Source organism: Lepidochelys olivacea (genome assembly GCF_965140295.1).
Source record: "Lepidochelys olivacea isolate rLepOli2 genome assembly, chromosome: 2".
NCBI classification, from domain to species: domain Eukaryota; kingdom Metazoa; phylum Chordata; order Testudines; family Cheloniidae; genus Lepidochelys; species Lepidochelys olivacea.
The window spans coordinates 33,837,020-33,857,854 of NC_140412.1; the positions used below are offsets into that span (position 1 = coordinate 33,837,020).

At 40.5% G+C, this 20,835-nt stretch overlaps 1 protein-coding gene and 1 long non-coding RNA gene across 2 annotated transcripts in view; one reads left to right on the plus strand and one right to left on the minus strand.

Annotated features, from left to right (window-relative positions):
* Positions 1-20,835, plus strand: part of RSPO2 (R-spondin 2) — a 171,727-nt gene that overhangs the window by 139,057 nt on the left and 11,835 nt on the right. The gene's annotated exons all lie outside the window — the stretch shown is intronic.
* LOC311516138 lies at positions 3,015-20,685 on the minus strand. Its single transcript, XR_014710346.1, has 3 exons — positions 20,531-20,685; positions 11,375-11,652; positions 3,015-3,326 (listed from the first exon to the last, which is right to left on the minus strand). It is a non-coding gene; the product is annotated as an uncharacterized lncRNA (long non-coding RNA).

A 20,835-nucleotide genomic window follows, 5' to 3' on the forward strand; every position in this document is an offset into this window, starting at 1 on the left:
TCTTAAGACAGACTTTGTATACATTATGCAATAGTATTAGTGATCAGTGAGTTCTTAGGTTTCAGAGTAACAGCCACGTTAGTCTGTATTCGCAAAAAGAAAAGGAGTACTTGTGGCACCTTAGAGACTAACCAATTTATTTGAGCATAAGCTTTCATGAGCTACAGCTCACTTCATCGGATGCATACTGTGGAAACTGCACACTGTGATCACTTTAGATAAGCTATTACCAGCAGGAGAGTGGGGTGGGAGGAGGTATTGTTTCATGGTCTCTGTGTATATAATGTCTTCTGCAGTTTCCACAGTATGCATCCGATGAAGTGAGATGTAGCTCACAAAAGCTTATGCTCAAATAAATTGGTTAGTCTCTAAGGTGCCACAAGTACTCCTTTTCTTTTAGTGAGTTCTTAGTTTCAAATAATATCTCACAAGGTATATTTTATACAAAGATTATTACAATAGGGTGTAGGGTGCGAATATGGGGTTGCTGAGAGTTACACTTGATATTTAAACTGACTCAGGGACTTCTTCCTGGTCCAGCAAACGGGCAGGATCCCTGGTCTAATCCTTAAGGGGAGGATTGGAAGAATTGGCCTACTGAGACCCCATACAATTTTTCTTTTTCTTTGTGCTTTTTCTGAGATGAAACTCTGATGAACTTGTAACCACAAAGAAATCCCTACTGTGGGGTGATGCCTGGTAAGCTTATTAGCATGCATAACTGCATATAGGCTTTCTTTTACTGTTTATAATACTTTTTTCTGTAATGCTTTTTACCTTAAGAATAAAGTAACCTTGCTTAGAAAGAACTGCGGAGCAATCACTCTGTTATTAGTCTCTGAAGAGAAACAAGTACGTTTGTTTAGACTGACTGACTTTGCTGGGAAATGCACAGTGAAGGCAGGGAACTGTGCAGCCTGGAAATACCCTGGTCAGAAGGGAGAAAGACATGGGTCTCCATCCAGAAAGGCAACAGCTGGGAAGTTGCAAGCTGAGAGTGGGTGACCTTGCTGAACCACTAAGGGGAAATATAGGTGTAGTTGCTCTAAACTGTGATAAAGTGTATGATTTATGGAACAAGATTCTGTCATCTGTCCAGTCACTCTCCCTGACAGTAATACCTCCTCACACATGGGTCTTTTGGAAACAACATTACAGGCCTGATTTTCGAGGCACTTGAAGCCGCACACAAAATCATACATGCAGTTCCCACAATTGTGCACACAAATCAGACACATGTTGTACAATTTGCACATGTAGTTGTGTAATTTGGGTATTTAAATTCATGTGTATATATACACACACAGTTTTGGATGAAGATCCTGGTGCAGGAGGTTTTGAAAATCAGCCTTTATATTGGGACAGGTGGCATGTGGCTTAGTATGCTAGCCTGTCACTTCTACAAAACAGAGTTATTTGGGTGGTTTGGGTGGCTATGGGAAAGAAAATGGTCTTTGTTTCATTTGGAGATCTCTTTTTACAGTCAATCTCAGCATGGCTTTTACTCCTGGCTCAGCCAAATGGAGGCTTTCTTGTGGCTCACCTGATGGAGCAGTTGCCGGTGCAAGTTTGCTTATATCGATGTGCAAAACTCATGAACAGCATGTTCAGCCACTGGATGGGGAGATTCTGTTAGTAATTACTGAAGTCTGATCTACTGTCTGACTATTTGAACTGCTGAAACCTTCACTTCCTCAGCTTTTGACAGAGAGTGAGAATAAATCAGCATTTTAAAAATGGTAACACATTTTTGTTGCCAAATGAAATGTGATAACTGAATCCCTTGTAAAATAATATTTTTGGAGAAAAAATGAGATCAGGGCCAGATAAAAACAAGTTATTTACAATTCAGATCATGGATTAATATCAGTCCAGTATAGTACTATTAAAAATAAAACATAAAAACAAACCTTTATAATCTATTGCCTTGTTTAAATAGTTCTAGCTAGTTCAGTGATAGTTTTAGCTTCTGTTCCTGGCATATTTCTAGATCTACAGTCCCATTATAGTGGCGCCTCTTAGCACAAATACAGTGATGGTTTTGCCAGTTTTTCTATGATAAACCTTTTTTCCAGGAATTCATACATAATCAGAAAAATTCCCTCAGAGTTGAAACTTGGCATGTGAGGAATTCACAAGGATTTTCTTGTGATTTCTTTCTGTGTACAAATGTACAAAAATAAATCAGGCTGGTCATTTAAATGAGAATTATTTCAAAATAATATATTGGTAAAGTTCATAGAATTGTGTTAGATGGAGATGGATAAGACCACAGCCATCTAATATAAGCACACACATTCCCTGCCAATGAGTGATTGTTCTGAAGACGATGGTTTGTTGCTTTTCTATCACAAAGGCTCCAAATTGCATATGTATGTGTGTGTGTGTGTGTGTGTTGGGTGGAATCATGAGATTTGGAAAGCAATTAGTAATTTAATAAGGCCAAATTTCTTTTGGTATTCTGAAAAATATACAAATGGCCAAGACATTTTCGTTTGAAAAGCAGGTTCTATATCTATAAAGCTTTAACTGGCTTAAATAACTAATAACTTAAAAATAGATATGACATATTTTAGGCTTATTAAAATTTATTCTGGTATATTGTATGTGTATTTCATATTAATTGAAACCAAGTATTTTTCAGAGCTTTATAATTTGACATCAATAACTATTGCAGTATTGTTTTGAAAGGATGCCCAATACTAATAGGTGCAAACCCCAATCTATTTTGTTTTTCGTAATAGTTTGCATATGCTAGTTTAAATATCAGATGTTTCAGTGAAAAGAAAAATGTGAATCTGAATAACTAGTAACCCTTTAATAACAGACCAGTGGGGAAAAAATAATTGAAGGAAGTTATTTTAATGAAACGGAGATTTCCACAATTTTAACAAAGAAGAAGTGTAATATTGAGAGTCACCAAGTACAAATAGTCTTACAGGTTATGTTGAACTGACTGTATAGACAGTTAGTCCTTGGGAGGAATGCTTATTTTTAGCTGTGGTACAATTTTTTTTTAAAGTTGTGTATTTCACATGTAAAATATGTCAACTGCTTTAGCCTCACTGACTGAATCATTACTTAGGTACAGAGCTACTGCCTACAAGGTATGCATACACAAGGTAAAATAAAAGACCTGTGAGTGCAGCAAAAGCCTAAGACAATAATTGGCTAGTAGTAAGGAGTAAGTTAGAATCTAGCTGCCCAGAATGAAAACTGGGAAGATATGAACCTTCCTGAGGAGTGGAAGAAATTCATGCAGGACATAGAGGTCATTTTCAAGGGTCTCCTGAAGTCCACAGATGATGAGGGGAAAATGCTGTTATCTACCAATCCAGATTGGAGAGAAAAGAAAGAGGCATTAATAATATTTGGTAAAGTATTTCAGCAGAAGAGAAAGAAGACTCAAGTGCATACTACAATTAATTTGTTGAATATGTCACCCAAAAATTGACCCAGCGGTCACACAATATTAATTTGATAAGAAGGTCCAAGTGAACGCACAAACCACTTTTGATAAAATTAAAGATGCTGGATAAGAATTATGCATTTACCAACATGATGAAATGATTAGAGTTTAGTACAAATTCATTACAAGTCTGTAAGTAGCTGATAATCACAGAGCTGAGCTCGATTTAAATAAAGCATTCGACTTTGCTCAAACACACAAACTGGCATACACCCAGCTAGAATCTATGGCCAGTGTTTTTACATTTGGGTACCTAATTTAGACTGCTAAGTCCATATCTTATTTCAAAGGTTCTGAGCACCCATGGCTTCCACCAGAGTCATAAAAAACCTACTCAACTGATTTTTTTTCAAGCCTGCCTCATCCCTTAGAACTCAATTAAACTTACAGAGCAAGCTATGTTTAATGTTTCTACAGTCAGCTTTTGAGCTTATGCAAAGGCACCATTTCTGATTGGAACAGTGTGTGGTCAGTAGGAACCGTGCTACCTTTGAAACTAGGACCTAAATATAAATTCAGAGGCGTAACTGTAGTTTGAACATTTTGGCCAATGTCTAAAAGGAAGCAGTATACGGAGTTGCAAAACCTCACCAACCTGACAGCCAACCACAAAACAGAAAATATTTCATGCACAAAGAAGACTACAAACCAGTAACCAAAGGGAGAACATGAGAATAATACACAAGTCCGATGACTATTCAGCTGAAGAGTAGATATGTTTCAAAAGTAAAAGAAAGAGAAATCATAGAATCATAGAATATCAGGGTTGGAAGGGACCCCAGAAGGTCATCTAGTCCAACCCCCTGCTCGAAGCAGGACCAATTCCCAGTTAAATCATCCCAGCCAGGGCTTTGTCAAGCCTGACCTTGAAAACCTCTAAGGAAGGAGATTCTACCACCTCCCTAGGTAATGCATTCCAGTGTTTCACCACCCTCCTAGTGAAAAAGTTTTTCCTAATATCCAATCTAAACCTCCCCCACTGCAACTTGAGACCATTACTCCTCGTTCTGTCATCTGCTACCATTGAGAACAGTCTAGAGCCATCCTCTTTGGAACCCCTTTTCAGGTAGTTGAAAGCAGCTATCAAATCCCCCCTCATTCTTCTCTTCTGCAGACTAAACAATCCCAGCTCCCTCAGCCTCTCCTCATAAGTCATGTGTTCTAGACCCATAATCATTTTTGTTGTCCTTCGCTGGACTCTCTCCAATTTATCCACATCCTTCTTGTAGTGTGGGGCCCAAAACTGGACACGGTACTCCAGATGAGGCCTCACCAATGTCGAATAGAGGGGAACGATCACGTCCCTCGATCTGCTCGCTATGCCCCTACTTATACATCCCAAAATGCCATTGGCCTTATGCAAACAATGAGCATCCCAAAGTGTACCATGTGAGTGAGAGGCCACGCTATAGGACAGAGGTTGTTTTGGCAGAAGCAGTCATCCATGCAAGGGCAAGTGTAGCAACAGTTCCATTGTCCATGACGAAGTGTTCAAAGACACTGGGAAGAAATCTCTCCAGGTTAAGATGAAATGGATAATGGTGCATAAGAGAATGTAATCTCCACAAAAGTTAAAGCCCTCAAGCTTCTCACTCCAGTATGCAGTAGTTGTATGCTTATGAATATGACCCAGTGGATGTGTAAAGTACATGCACTCCAGTATGTAAAGGCAACAAGAATATAAAATATAGCATAACATTTTTAGATGTACAAGTGCCTGGGTTCAGATCTTTAACTGATCAAATTGGAGCTGGCATGTTCCCCACTGACATTACCAATATCAAAATAGCACCTGCTAAGACCTAATGAAATAATACAAAGATATATCTAATACATTTTGTTCCCATGGAACAAAAGACGAATGTGGCAGCCACTATAGGTCCCATAGTAAGTTTTAGCACCTTCTCCATGAGAATGTCAGTAGCAGTTGACACGAGATTTTGAGATTGGAAAATGCAGGTATAGTTGTTTCTGTAGATGATCCTACAGAATGAATAAATTCCATAGTGGAAAAACCACATACAGGACAGGAGGGATTGTGCCGAGAACCATGAGACCCAATTAGGCAAGCAAGCAATAACTTTTGATGGTGTAATTAATAAAGTGTTCTCTCAGTGGACACTGTGTTAATTCATGAAATGTCAGTGCCACTGCCTTACTCTTATAAATCTATTCTCCTTAGCCCTGTGTGACATCACCTCAAACATTATGTAGTACATTTTTTCCTCTAGGACTTTTAAGCAAGTTCAACTGGCAGTTTACCTTCATCCCTCCAAATATGGCAATTCAGTGTTCTGGCTGGCCACCAGAACTACAGGATTTTGTTTTATATGTGTATATATATAAAACCGGCATGATTTTCCCTACATGCCTGGGCCGCTTTGATTCAACCTCCGCTTGTTTTCATTGTGAGGGATCGTCTCGTTTTCCTAGATTTAGTTTTCTTTCTGTGTTCATGGTAAAATAAACATGTACGGCTTGATTAGTCTTAGTCCCAGCACGTATCAGGCAGCTGCAGTGGCATGGCCCACCTTCAGATGTTCCACTGTGGAGAGCAGTGTCAGAGCTAGATTTTCTGCGGGTGTAAACTGGCATTGCTTCAAGCTCTGTAGGTGCCAGGGCCTCACTGCAGAGCCTGCAAATCTACTTGTAGATTGCCTCTGGCCCACAGAATGGAGTGTCCTGTTAACTGTTGGTATCAGGACTATGGCATGCAAACTGGGTTGGTATCAGTGCTTCACCTTAATAGATGCTGTAGACTCTAACTGTTCTTCAGTTTTATGCTGATGTCACCATGAAATACAGAAGTCCACCAGAACTCTCCCAAAGCCAGGGGCTGCTGTCTTCATTAGAATGTGACTGTATCCGGGGGAGGAGAAGGGAAAGGTGTGTAATTGTTTAAAGAAGGTTCCCCAGGGAATTTTTTAATCTGGGTTCTTAAGGCCTAGGAACAGTGATACAAAGCATAGCAGATGCTGAATCTGTGTATAAAACCTAAGGTTTCACTGTTATAAGAATAAAGATATTACTAGGTTTTTGATTGAGTGATATAACAAACTGATAATTACCCTCCTCTGTGTTTCTAGTTTTGAATTTCGTGTCTGCATCAGGTTTTTAAGTATATCTGTACTTCCAGTGGGGAAGATCCTTTTATGGCAAGTGGCCTTTTTAGCTGCGTGTCCTGTTTATTTAATTTTTTTTCTTGGTCTTTTAAATCTCCATGAAATCTTTTCAGTGTTATAAGTTCAGAAATATTTTTAAATGTTTATACAGAAAAAGTCTTAGCATTTCACTTGTTTAATTTAGACTGAAGGTTTGGTTCAGGGCTAGAGGTGAAAGTACCACATTTCTTACGGATTTATATTGGGAAATTAGAAAACAATAAAATAAACTTGTCCACCACGGAATTATTATTAGATACCATGTTATGTTGGTTTATATACCTCATGCTGTCATGCTAACCCTATCAAAAGCACTTTTACTATGTCTCTTGTCACATATCTATGACATCATTCTTGCTTCTAAGGACTGATCTAAACATGCAAGTAGTACAGACAACTAAAATTGGTTTAAAAACTGAGGTGCAGATGCCTGTGCGAACCATCTTAAATGAGTTTCCAAATGGTTTATATTATTTTACTTCATGTTGGTAACTTTCTCCACTGAGGTTTGTACCAGTTTAATTGTATCAGTTTAAAATAATACCTTTAGTAAAATCAGTGAAAGTTTCTGTGTAGGTGAGGCCTTAGTTCATTGTAATGTAGAAGCTCCTCTCTGGAAATACAAACTATTTGCCCTTCACACTTCACATTCTAGACCTAGGTTTTTGTGGATAAAGGGAATAACAAGTCTAGTTTCTGTACCTTTGTTCTGTAAGCTCAAATATCAGACAGGTTTTTGTATCTATAACATTTTGAATGTACAATTTGTTACAGCATATACAGGTAGTACATTAGAGTAATATGTAGTTAATGCATGCTGTAGATAAAGTGGAGTTTCACTCTGTTCTACCACCTTTTTTTGTCAGTGGCCCCCAATGTACCCAAACAAAATTTCTTTTGGGCTAAATTATCCACACTGCGTTTCAACACACTCATACGTTTATTTCATGCAAAAGCATAGGCAAAATCAATTGAGTTACTTCTGAATTAATATTGGCCTATTGTTGGGGGCGGGGTGGCTGTGTGCCCCAGGTCGGCAGTACCGCTTAGTGGTGATATTCTGGACTGTATCGCCTAATGGCAAGAGTCCAGGGCCACTTTGCCTAGCAGCTATGATACACAATAGTGTCACCCAGGGGTGAGAGCCCAGGGGCCACTCTGCCTACCGGCTGCAGTCTACGATAGCGTCACCCAAAGGCAAGAGTCCAAGGCCCCTTTACCTAGTGGCTGCAGTCCACAATAGTGTCACCCAGTAGCAAGTCAATGGCCACCCTGCTTATTGGCTATAGTGCAAGGTGGGTAATGAAACTTGGAGTCACCCTACTCCACTGGGCTCCAACCCAGGACCTTTCAAAACAGTGGTCCATATATGTGGTTTAGGGTCTATTACTCTTATTCGTGTTCCCTGGGTATCTTCCTGACCTTGTTTCAGTACTTCTGTTGGCATCACAGCTCTGTCTTGTGATCCCTCCTGGCTTCCTCCCAAGTTCGTCTCCAGACTCCCTTCCCCTGGTGATAGCAAATTGTCACCCTCGGTTCCCACAGTCAAAGGGCTCCCAGTGGCTCGGTATGAGGCTCAGCCCCGAGCGGTTGGAGTCCAAGTGGCTTCTCAGTAGGAGGCTGCTGCATCCAATTGCTTTTCTCCCCAGTCAGCCCGCACTGAGCTGAGCTGCTCCCTTTGAATGCTCCATCCAGTGGAAGCGGCTTCTTACCCCTTGCCTCCCCAATGCAGAGCCAATACACCCTGTCACACCTATATATATGAAAAATGGCTTCTTCCAGCAATTCTGTGCAAAAAACACTAAAATTTCATTCAGATCTAGCTTTTTAAAATAGATCTACAAAAGATTATTTTTTGTCTTTACCACTATTTCAATAGTAGTACAATATTACAATATTAATAACATACACATAAAGTATTTGGTTTTCAGTGTATTAGGTGTTTATTGTTTAATCAACAAACTTTGAAAACACCCAAAGATTTTAGATAATATGGGTACAATGAGCCTCAGATAAGGACAACCTGGTTTCAGCTGATTACAAGGCAAATAGTGCCAGATCAAGGAACTCAAAGGTATTAGTGCAAATATAAAGTTTGAAAAATCAAGCATTCGTTATAGAGTTAAGGCTGGAAAGCTTAGACATAACTCTATGAAACACGCTTATGCCTTAAAATATGATCCCTTAACACAAAAGCAGCAGTCTGGCCTGTCACCCTCAGCAAGTGTCAATGCTTACAAGTAAAACACTTGCTAATGGATCAGTTTGGTCCAAATACCGTAGGACTGTCAGAGGCCCCAGAATTACTGGGAACATTGGAAATGCTAAATAAACTCCCCAGGCCCATTTCCACTATGTACGTGTTATTAATGAAAAGGAGCTCCATTGGCCATTATCTTTGAAAATTCGTGGTGATCATTTCGGGGGAGGTCCTGTACGATTGGAAAAAGGCAAATATAGTGCCCTTATTTAAAAAAGGGAAAAAAGAGAACCCGGAGAACTACAGACCGGTCAGCCTCACTTCTGTCCCCGGCAAAATCATGGAGCCGGTCCTCAAGGAATCCATTTTGAAGCACTTGGAGGAGAGGAAGGTGATCAGGAACAGTCAACATGGATTCACCAAGAGCAAGTCATGCCTGACCAACCTTATTGCCTTCTATGATGAGATAATTGGCTCTGTGGATATGGGGAAAGTGGTGGATGTGATATATCTTGACATTAGCAAAGCTTTTGATACGGTTTCCCACAGTATTCTCGCCAGCAAGTTAAAGAAGTATGGATTGGATAAATGGACTATAAGGTAGATAGAAAGCTGGCTAGATTGTCGGGCTCAACGGATAGTGATCAACGGCTCGATGTCTAGTTGGCAGCCGGTATCAAGCAGAGTGCCCCAGGGGTCAGTCCTGGGGCCGATTTTCTTCAACATCTTTATTAATGATCTGGATGATGGGATGGATTGCACCCTCAGCAAGTTCACAGATGACACTAAGCTAGGGGGAGAGGTAGATATGATAGAGGGCAGGGATAGGGTCTAGAGTGACCTAGACAAATTGGACGATTGGGCCAAAAGAAATCTGATGAGGTTCAATAAGGACAAGTGCAGAGTTCTGCACTTAGGAAGGAAGAATCCCATGCACCTCTACAGGCTGGGGACCAACTGGCTAAGCAGCAGTTCTGCGGAAAAGGACCTGGGGACTACAGTGGACGAGAAGCTGGGGATATGAGTCAGCAGTGTGCCCTTGTTGCCAAGAAGGCCAATGGTATACTGAGCTGTATTAGCAGGAGCATTGCCAGCAGATTGAGGGAAGTGATTATTCCCCTCTATTCGGCACTGGTGAGGCCACACCTGGAGTATTGAGTCCAGTTTTGGTCCCCCCACTATAGAAGGGATGTACACAAATTGGAGAGAGTCCAGCAGAGGGCAACAAAAATGATTAGGGGGCTGGGGCACATGACTTACGAGGAGAGGCTGAGGGAATTAGGGTTATTTAGTCTGCAGAAGAGAAGAGTGAGGGGGGATTTGACAGCAGCCTTCAACTACCTGAAGGGGGGTTCCAAAGAGGATGGAGCTAGGCTGTTCTCAGTGGTGACAGATGACAGAACAAGAAGCAATGGTCTCAAGTTGCAGTGGGGGAAGTCTAGGTTGGATATTGGGAAACACTATTTCACTAGGAGGGTGGTGAAGCACTGGAATGGGTTACCTAGGGAGGTGGTGGAATCTCCATTCTTAGAGGTTTTTAAGGCCTGGCTTGACAAAGTCTTGGCTGGGATGATTTAATTGGTGTTGGTCCTGCTTTGAGCAGGGGATTGGACTAGATGGCCTCCTGAGGTCTCTTCCAACCCTAATATTCTATGATTCTATGGTCTGGAGTTCCTTGTGAAAGCATGGGAAGGGGAGTTACCACAGCTGTTAAAAGAGCCCCAAATGTAGAGCATGTTATGGAAAATTAAAATGCTTCTGATGCAGCAAAAGATTCTATTCAGAGGGTATTTGACACCACAGAGTGTTTTCAAAATGTGGGTCTTGTCCTCTTATGTTTGTTGGTGCTGTAATAAAGAAAAAAGAACCCGGATGCATCAGCTTTGGGAATGTCCAACGGGCAGGCAGCAGTGGAAGGGGGTGAACCCAAGAGTGAAAACAGTGCTTGACGTCAGCAACCAAACCTCAGCTGAAAATTATATCTGAGGTTATGTACCACAAAACCCACAAAAACTTTAATTTTTGAGGATTGTAGTGACTTGGAGTGGTTCCTCCCTGTCTGCGTCAGAGGGAGGCTACTCCGCCTTGCTATGCCACCTAACTGCTGAGGGCAGATCAACAAGGGATTTGGACTATAAATCAGTAAGGAGTCTATTGCCAACCCTCTGGCTGGGGTAAGAAGCAAACAAAGCCAGTCTCAGCCCTCTGGGCCGGGCCAAGTAATACTAAGCAATCAGGCTCAAGTCCTCTGGGTGGGGCAGAACAGAGGCAGCCTGTGGCCCCGGTCCCCTGGGACAAGCAGCAAACGAATGCAGGCTGTCCAGCTTAAGGTGGGTAGGCTGTCACTCCAGTGGTGGGGTTGGCAGCAGGGGGTAGGGGGACCCAGGCCCAACTTATTCCACTGGTTCCCAGCCCAGGGTCTTAACCGTGTTGGGGAATCCCACCACTGGGTCAGCGGGGATCCTGCCAAAACACACTGACCGTGGCTTCAGCAAGCGCAACTGGACTAATGTCTGGTTTCCCTGGGCTACTTCATACGCCTACCTGGTCATAGGGCTTTGTCGCTCACGGGCCCTTGGGCTCTTTGGGGTACCTGGCAGCTGGCAGCTCCAACAGCCCTTCGGGGTATTTGCCGTGGGACAGCTTCTCCAGATGCTTGCCAGGTGGCAGCTCCTTCAGGTGTTCCTCCAAAGGCAGGGTTTGATACAGCGCAGTCACTAGTTCAGGGGACAGCAGCATCTGACTCCTTTGCTGGCTCTCCCTAAACTGTTGGAGTAGGCATACACCCAGAGTAGAGCAGTGGTATCTGGACCTGTCTGAGTCTGCAGAGAAAGAAAGAATAGCTTCATTGATGTAGAGAGCAATGGTATGAATTCAAATAAATTTTATTTAATTTCTTGATATATTTGGATAAAAAATGTTGAGATAGCTCAAATAATGCCAGACTTTCATCCCACCTGACCTCTCTGCTTTTTCCTTCCCACTCCCCCCCGACCCCGGTCCCCTCCTTCCCTTTTTTGCTTATGTTTTTTATTGTTACCCCAACCCTAACATGTTATATCTGTGTAATATTATCTGATTTTGTATTGTTTAGTCTTGCTGCTTTGACAAGTTGTAAAGTAGCATAATTGCATGTTTTTATTGGCTATCTTGTGAAATGTGTGGTATTTGGTAACATATACTAGTTGTAAGTCGTTTACCTTTTAATATTTTTTTTATTGCTTGTTTCTTTATGAAAATTAATTAATAATTACTTATAAAAATAGGATCCCTTCATTAAGATATTATTTCAAATATTACTACTATATACAGATTAGAATTCATTGAGACTCTACAATAATTAAAAGAAAGTACAGCACAATTTTACTACACATACATGGGACTTCTTACTTTAAATGGTTATAACCTTATAACTAGTCAATTGATTTCTTTCAAATGTGGCTCACGTTATCAAGTTCTGTAAAAATCTGCCAAAGTTATGTCTGATATTTCTTCTTTTCAGTTTCTGTTACCCTATGTTGCAGCAAAAAATGTTGCACACAGATGTTCATTTAGCAGCCGTGTTAGTCTGTATTCACAAAAAGAAAAGGAGGACTTGTGGCACTTTAGAGACTAACCAATTTATTTGAGTATAAGCTTTCGTGAGCTACAGCTCACTTCATCGGATGCATAAATCTCCTCACTGTATTTTCCTCTGAATGCATCCGATGAAGTGAGCTGTAGCTCACGAAAGCTTATGCTCAAATAAATTGGTTAGTCTCTAAGGTGCCACAAGTACTCCTTTTCTTTTTACAGATGTTCATGTTGCTTTTGTTGTTCGTGTGTAAATTAGGAAAATAGGTGGTGTTTTAAAATATGCTAAAACATGTCAATTAAAACCTATTAGCTAACATATTTTTAGGGCCACTACAGCTAGGGTGAAATCCTAGGCAAAACTCCCCTTGACTTAAATGGAACCAGGATTATAACTCTAGTGTACACAGGGTTTAACACCTTTAAGAAAAAAAAAACAAAAAACAAAACAGAGCTGGTTCTACAGTCTGCCCTATTTGATGGTCAGTTATTGTGGGCCTCAAATGTAGGCCCATGGGGTTACTAAGTAAGAGCCCTACTGTCAGTGCCGCAAGTGCAGAAGAGGGAACTGCAGCTAATACCTCACCACTGGAGGTTACACCAGCAGATTCAGTGGGGTCAGATGGCTAGCAGCAGACTGTGGCTGGACACCACCAAGTATAAAGATTCCTGTTCCTGGCCTACCCCTTGTCTTAGCAACTAGTTGTTAGGCCTAAACCATGGAGTCCAAGTCTCTTCCTCCTTGCCTGATTCCTGCTGCTTCACCTTGCTCCCTTTTCCCAGGACCACATATTGTCCCACTCACATTACCATGCCTTGTTCCTGGTTTTAGCTTTCTCACCCTGAACCAAGTTGCTGACTGTGGCTTGACCCTTGGAGTGATTTCTGACTCTGTTTGCCTTAATAGTTAGTGTGACTTCTGACTCTGCCCCTACTCTTGTCCCTTGATTTGATTTCTGACTCTGGCTTGACTTACGGCATTACCTCTGAACTCTGACCCTGATGCCACACCCAGCTCTGCCCACTAGGAAAGACTGCCCTGTTACAGACCTTGATGTTGACTATGACAAATGGACACAAGTTTTAGAGGTAGTTAAATCCTACCTATAGCAAGTCCCTGATCCAGTCCCACTGAAGTCAACAGGAGCTTTACCATTGACTTCAGTGGGCACAGAATCAAGTCCTAGGTGCCAACTGGTGAATTCAACATTAGCTAACAATAATTATTTTCATCATTGAGATTTGACCATACAAGAAACAGATTGTAGGGTGTTTTTTCTATGCAAACAGCTCAACCAAATATTGTTCAAATATTAAATACAAAAATCCATAAGCAAGTTTAAAGAAAATTGGTTTAGTAGTTTTAGAGTTATGACAAATGTTTTAACATGATGATTAATGTTTTTAAAGTTGAATGGGCCAGACGTTGAAGTGGCCTCCACAGACATAGTCTCAGTGCCAGATGCACTCATGGACTGAGGGCCAGAAGTACAGCAAAGCTCTAGGCTCAGGGCATATGAAAATACAAATAGGCTTAATGCTACTTCTTTTTAAAGTAAAGCAAAATAGCTGCTGGCTATACAAACTCTTTTCCTTTTCCTGTTCTAGCCTAATCTGTAGTGCAACATCAGTCACTGTCCAATATGTTAACCATAAAATGTACCTCTGTGTTGTTTAAAACAGAAGTTATGTGATGTTTTAATACACACTGAAATGGAGTCATGTATTGATTCAGCTTTTATGCAGTGTTGTTGTAGCTGTGTTTGGTCCTAGGATATCAGAGAGAAAAGATGGGTGAAGTAATATCTTTTATTGGACCAACTTCTGTTGGTGAGAGAGAGAAGCTTTTCAGGTCATGAAGAAAAGCTCTGTGTAGCTCAAAAGCTTATCTCTCTCACCAACAGAGGTTGACCTAATAAAAGATATTTCCTCACCCACCTTCTCTCTCTGATATTCAGATTTTAGTGAAGCAATGTGTTTTGGGTTAGGAGAATTAGTTTTTTAAACAATTCTCTGTGGTACTGGAACTCACCCCCCCTGCCCAGTCACTCCTTCCCCTGTACCTCTCCACAGTGTATGTGTGTAGGGTGGAGAGATAGCATCACCGAGGCAACTAACAGCCCCTCTTCCACACATAGAAGGTTCCCCTCCACACAAAGATCTGAGGCAATAATGGGGCTTTCATGATCCAGTAAAGCACGTAAGCATTTGCACAGTTTTAAGCATGTGAGTGACCATTCAGCTTGAAAAAGAGATGACTAAAGGGGAATATGATAGAGGTCTATTAAATCATGACTGGTGCGGAGAAAGTAAATAAGGAAGTGTTATTTACTCCTTCTCATAACACAAGAACCAAAGGCCACCAAATGAAATTAATAGGCAGCAGGTTTAAAACAAACAAAAGGAAGATTTTTTTTACACCTGTGGAACCTGTGGAACTGAACCTGTGGAGTGAACCTGTGGAACTCCTTGCCAGAGGATGTTGTGAATGCCAAGACATTAACAGGGCTCAAAAAAGAACTCGATGAATTCACGGAGGATAGGTCCATCAATGGCTATTAATCAGGATGGGCAGGGATGGTGTCCCTATACTCTGTTTGCCAAAAGTTGGCAATGGGGGACAGGGGATGGATCACTTGATGATTACCTGGTCTGTTCATTCCCTCTGGGGCACCTGGCATTGGCCACTGTTGAGACAGGCTACTGGGCTAGATGGACCTTTGGTCTGACCCGGTATGGCTGCTCTTATGTTCTTACATGCTTAAGGACTTTGCTGGATCAGGACATATGTCAGCAGGATCATGGGACAACTGTGCTGGCATTAGCTCACGGCACACGCTATGCCCCCTCCAAGATGCAAAGCAGAGTTCGCATGTCAGCATTGACTGTCCCCAGATGTCATGAGAAGGGTGCCAAGAATAGCGTCTGTCCCCCACAGTTCCTCCCTCCCCCACTTCCTCCTCCCTTATGCCCCCTCATGTGTTTTGTGTTTACATGTATTTCATGGCAAGAAAACAGAGCCTGTAAAGCTTGCCCAGACAGAGTTAATGGGACACAGTCAAGTAGTATATGCTCCTAACTTAACTGAATTTAAACTAGTTATACAGGGATATAGTATGTCTTACAGTCAGACTGTTTAAATGATCCATGTCTCACTGTGGAGCGTTTTGAAAAGAGCTCAGTATCCATACTTTATTATTATTATTTCTTTGGGATGGATCTCTTTGCTGGCTGTACTGCAGCAGACAACAAAGCTATTCCCAAAGCTGTGCTAGTATTATTGATTATACGAGTGCACAAACAAATGTTTGGGCAAGATAAAATGCTGCATACGTTTCAGTAGGGGTTTTTTGTTTGTTTGTTGTTAAACTGTCCGTGTGATCTTTAGCTTAATTTGAAATAGTGAAAAATCAACACTTGCCACTGGAGAGAAAAAGAGAAAGCTGTAGGGACAGAAATGTTGTATTCCAGCTTCTGAGTGGGAGAGAGAGAGAGAGAGAGTATACATTTCTATAATTTTAGTGATGTGATTAGAAGCAAGTATAACAGCACTAGTCAGAATATGGAATGCCATGAGTACCAATATGGCCAGCCATATAGTAGCTCATAGCTCCCTCAAAGAAGTTTGTCCAAGTGAAGTACCTCACTTGTAAGTCGGAGAGAGAGAGCTCTGCTAATACACTGGACAACAAAGCCATATAGCATCTAATTTTTGAGTTATCGTCTTATTCTTTAAATCCAAGCTGACAGCGGCCCCAGATAATTTATCACCTGGGTGTTCACTAATCATTATTGTCAGAATGAGGTAAAATATTCAGGTTTTAGAGTAGCAGCCGTGTTAGTCTGTATCCGCAAAAAGAAAAGGAGGACTTGTGGCACCTTAGAGACTAACAAATTTATTTGACCATAAGCTTTCGTGAGCTGTAGTCACAAAAGCTTATGCTCAGATAAATTTGTTAGTCTCTAAGGTGCCATAAGTCCTCCTTTTCTTTTTGTAAAATATTCAAATACTCTGTATTGTGTGCAATATTTTGGTGTTAGAAGACTTTCTAGTTTTGTAGAAACTCCAAAGGCATTTTACTACTGGCAGCAGGAGACCCCCAGCATATGTCCTCCAGGCTGGAAAACCCATGGAATTTTTTTTTTTTTTTACATTATAGACAGATGCTTAAGGAGCAGCTCATCCTGTTTTCTAATCTGATGTCATAGTCAGTAACATCCTTATTATCCTGGATCAATACCCTGTCATGTGATTGATCAGTTAGAAGTTTGATCTTTAAATATTTCAGGTCTTGTGCTTCTGAATTGCCAATGAGACTAAAACAGATAATGGTATCTTTGATTTAGTGTGCCAGCCAGTCAAATTGTGCCAACTCTGTTCTTCAGACATATTTTGTAACCAGTGATTTAACATTCGAGTTGTATGAATCCACTCACCAGTTTTCAATAAAACCAACTATGTCATTTTTACTCATACATGAGCTCTTCTGATTCCTTCTGTTTATTACCCAAGCTCCAAGCACTGGTAAATAGGCAATTAACTTTTCTCTTCATGTTTTATGATTCTTTGATTCATTATATTCATAACACCTTGAGTGTGAGTTATATTTCTGTGTTTGCCCCCTTAACATCTTCCCCCTTTGTTGTTAGTTTAATGTCTTTCTAACTAGTTTAACTAGTTGGTCATCTCGAAAATCTCTTGCTTTTGACATAGATGCCATCTACACTGTACAGCCCCATCTCCTGTAGAAGAAGGTGGTCCAATGTTACACAGAACCAAACCTCTCTATTTTACATCAACCTAACTAACCATTCTCCTTTGCTACTTTCTGTCAGCTCTCTTCCCTTGCTCAGGTGACATAAAGGATTTGCAAATTGAAGACCCAGACATTCCTCTTCTCCATTTCGCTTCTGGCATCCTGGAAGTCTTCAATAATCTGTGAAATATCACTTGAAGCTGTGTCATTAGTATCATCATCCATGGTGTCTCACTTGTTTTGTCTTTAGAATCCCACCAACCTTGTAGCCAAGCCCTTTGTTGGAGCTCCAGGAAGAAAGCATGCCATGCTGCTGCCTTTTTGGCCATTGTAGAGTGTTCTATCCACTCTCCTTAGTACATAGGCCTTGCTGCGGATTGTCTCTTTTCTTTATTACAACCTGTCTGTTGAGCACACTTGAGGTCCTTGTGGAATGAGCTGAGCAGCCAGGTGTAGGTATGACCCCTGAAGTTCTCTGTTGCTTTTCTTCATTTGAGGCCTAACAGACATTATCTGCGACTGCCATGCTGAGTAGTAGATTTGTTACCTCTACCGCTGTGTAGAATTCCTCATGGTGCTCTCTGTCCTGGGGGTCCCAGACTACCCATCATCATCTCTATTTCTTAGAGGATTTGATTATTAGAGATGTCAATAGGTGCGTATCTGATGACCTACCTACAATGTATGAAGGTGGCAAATCCCACGCAATATCTATACAAACTTCTAATAAGTTCTGGGGATGAGCTGGTGGCTGTAGCATATGTGGATACCAATAACCTAGAGATGGGTAGGAGAGAGATCCTGGAAACTAAATTTAGATTACTAGGATAAAAAGCTTAGCCCTCGAGCTCCTATACTAGCTTTCTCTGAAAAGCTGCTAGTTTCATGAGCAGGGTCAACTAGATGGGAGGAGCTTGGGTCTCAATAAATGGATAAAAGATGGTATAAAGAGGTGTGTTTTAAATTTTATTAGGCACAGGGAAAATTTGAGGGGAGAGAATCTGTACAGATATATGGGTGCTGATAGACTAATATTCTGACTGGAAGTTCATTATATCCATCAGTGACATTTTAACCAGGAAAAAATCTTTAATGTGTTTCATCTGACATTACTGAAAGATAAATTTGTGCATCCTCAGATACGATCCATCTCACCTATATGAACAATTTAAAAAAGACTGGGTGATGCTGTGCACCAATATTCTTGATGAAGTTAATAATAATTTAACTCCTAGCTGAGCTAAAGAAGTGGCCTTCAACATTAGATAATTGGTAAATATTACGTGTACCATTGTTACAACAGCAGCATTCCTGATGGATAATACTTTGTTTTTGTTTCCAAGGACTTGATTCTGCCACCCTGACTCACACTGAATTTTAATGGCATTACTTGTGTATTAAGGTGCTAGTCACTGTAAGCGTGGCTGAATTGATCCCTGAACATTTCTGCTGTTTCAATAGTAAAGTTGTGGGAATAAAGCAAGTGTGTTTATTGTGTTCTTGATTAAAGCTCTTAAAAGGAATTTTAAAAATTTGCAACTAAATAGTACTTTGGAAAATAAAAATTGGCTGCAAAATAGTACCTTCCCAACATAATGTGTATGTGAGGCCCTTAATGGAACATAATCCAATTTCTAGTGCCAGAATTAAATCTTGCAGGTGCCACAAATCATTGGTATCTTAATAGAAAAATTGTTTTTCTTTGCAATTTATAAAGAAATGAAAAGTAATGTCAGTAAAATAGGTAAGGAGAAGGGGAGATGGAAGAGAAGTGGAGAACATGTTTTGAAATATTAAGCAGAATTCTAAGTCAGAACATCAGATCAGAGTCCACTCCAGTTTTGGGGAAGTTCACAACCAAACTTCAGTACATTATCAAATAAAGCCATGAACTCTAAGCATAGGTAATGTGTATATAGACATAGTTATAATCTGTGCATGAACATATTGTTAATTACAGTACTTTCAAATTTGTTTTTATACTTGTATTATTTAGAGGCTTAATGATAGGAAATTGACTTTTGACTATTGTAAATTGTTGTCTTGGTTTCCATGATCTCCCCTCTGAAACTGAATGGTCAATACAAATTGTTGTTAAAGTGATTATTCTTTTTGTGTTGGGGAACTATTGTGATCAGCCCCCTCATTTAGCTGCTTGTAAGTATCTTAATAGATACATAACGGTAGATGCAACAGCAGACCCCTCATGGTTCAACAGCTCTGTCTCACATCCTGTAAAACTTTCATTTTAGCACTGAACCATTTTGTTACATAACAACATTCATATGTAATTTCTTAGGTGTCAATTTGATCATCAGTTTGTGGGGAAACAGACACAGGAGCTAAGGCCAAAGTTGTGCATTGGAGTTACCTAAACTGGGCACATAAATCCACCTGTGAGCACCTAAAGAAAAGTGTCCTGATTTTCAGATCGGTAGAGCCTACTGTTCTTTTAAAAATCAGAACATTTTGTTAGGCGCCTATCTCTATGCACCCAAACTAGAGAATTTTGTCTAGGGCCCCAACCCTGCAAATGTTTTACTTTAAGAGTAGTCCCAATTGACTTAAGTGGAATTTCTCATATGAATAAATGTAAACATGTGAATGAATGTTTGTAGAGGCCTATATGACTTGCATTGGGAGGCATTGTATTTTAGTGGATTAGACCTAGATCTGATCACTGGAGACTTGGATTCCAGACCTGGTTCTGACTTGCTGTGTAACACCGGGCATGTTACTTGAATTCTGAAAACACCTGTAAATTGTGGATACTGATTTGACAAATGTTGTAAAGTGCTGTATGAAGTGGCAGTATTAAGGCTTGTTAGTAGAATTCTGGACATCCTGGTTCTTAGTGCTTAATCCTCTAGACCATATGGCTTTAGGGGCAGCATCATTTCCTCCTCCCAGCTTTTAAGTATTCACAAGTGTGGAATTTTTTTAAGCAAAAGTGGATTTTTTTAATTTAAAAAATAACCCTTTCAGACAGTGACAAATACGTTACAAAAACTAACATTGAGAAGTGTTATTAGATCACCCCAAACTCAAAAACAGACAAATTTAAAAAGGAAAAAAAACTTCACATTACAAATGTCTTGCCTAGCTCTACCTATGGAGGGCCTGATCTTACATTGTTCTGAGTGCCCTCACTAAGTGAGCTGAGTGTGACCAGCACCTTGCAGGATCAGGTTGAGCCCTCAGCACCTAGCACATGATATCCATAATACAGGAAGTTTAATTCTGATTGAACCTGCAACAGACACCTATATTAACTGCAATGGAGTTACTCCTGATTTTACACCACCATCAGGGAAAGGAGAATCAGGCTCAGCATTTCTCAGATTATCTTGCTTCTCAGTTAAACACCTACCTTGACTGTGATTTTTCTGAGAAGTTTTGTAGCACTTTACAGCTGACAAACTCTCTCCCCCTTCTTTCTGCTTCTTCCATTATCCTCTTTGTGTGAGGTCCTTATTTTTTATCTTATTTTGTAAAATGAGTCAGTTGGCTTATATTCAAGGCAGAGTAAGTGGCTGCTTCTGCAAAGAAAATTAATATTCTTGTTTGGAAGAGTGAAAGTAAATTATTAACTGGAAGGGGAGGCAAGCCTGCAATTAGTATCGCCATTGCCCTCTACTGTGCATGCTGCAAAACACATTGTGTATAAAGTTTCCC